Below are 939 nucleotides of genomic sequence, written 5' to 3'. Positions count from 1 at the left end.
AATGTTGAGTTTTTCAAATAATTCAATTCATTTAACATCGTGGTTCTGTGATATCAAAAAGAACATTTTGGACGATGAAACATTTGTCCTTTTCTGCTGTTATAGGAGTGATCTAATTCATTAATTTATTAATGTCTTAAATGAAATGATTTTTACCATAACAGTAAACGTTTATGTTTGATAAATGTTAATTTATTAAATTGTGTTAATAATAAACTGCAGTCAACATGACACAATAAAGTAGAATAATAATAATTCAGACATGTTTGAAGCTTAGCTTATTAAAGCCTTCCCCTTAAAAAATGTCTACATCATAAATTTAAGTAAATAAACGGTTGTAATTTTAAGTCCTGCCGATCACAAAACGATCACTTTTCCTGTTTTATTTTTAAAACATTGGTTTCAATCCATTTTTTTTACGTAGATGTGTGGGTCAGCAGCTGCACAACAGCAGACAGAATAACCCCTCAGAGGGTCCTGACCAGGATGGACTCCTCCCTCCCACATGATTCTCCCCTCTGGAAGAAGATTTGACACAAACAGGATAAATAATTATAGTTATAATATAATATAGTTATATAGTTGTAATTATACTGTAATTATAGTCACACCAACACAATGGAAGGATTATAATCTGGTGATTTTATTGTTTTTTCCTCGTTTTCTCTGATATTCTAAAAAACATATAGCAGCTTCAACACAAAGCCGTCTGTGTGAATGGGTGGTTTGGTCTTCCTGGTGTAGCAGAGCAGCTGCTGTGTTGTTTGACAGGCAAATATTGGTTGGTGTTTTGCATTTTCAGAGGAAGATTCCTCAGTGGTCTGCTGTGTCGGCGCCTTTATTTTGGACACAGACAAACGGGTACAGTAGCGCCGCGCTGAATGAGTGGGATGATGGAGAGGCCGGAGCATCGCTCACCTGCTCCGGCTGTAACAGGAG

Source organism: Oryzias melastigma, unplaced genomic scaffold (assembly GCF_002922805.2).
Source record: "Oryzias melastigma strain HK-1 unplaced genomic scaffold, ASM292280v2 sc00310, whole genome shotgun sequence".
In the NCBI taxonomy this organism is placed as follows: Eukaryota; Metazoa; Chordata; class Actinopteri; order Beloniformes; family Adrianichthyidae; genus Oryzias; species Oryzias melastigma.
This window is presented reverse-complemented; position numbering follows the sequence as displayed.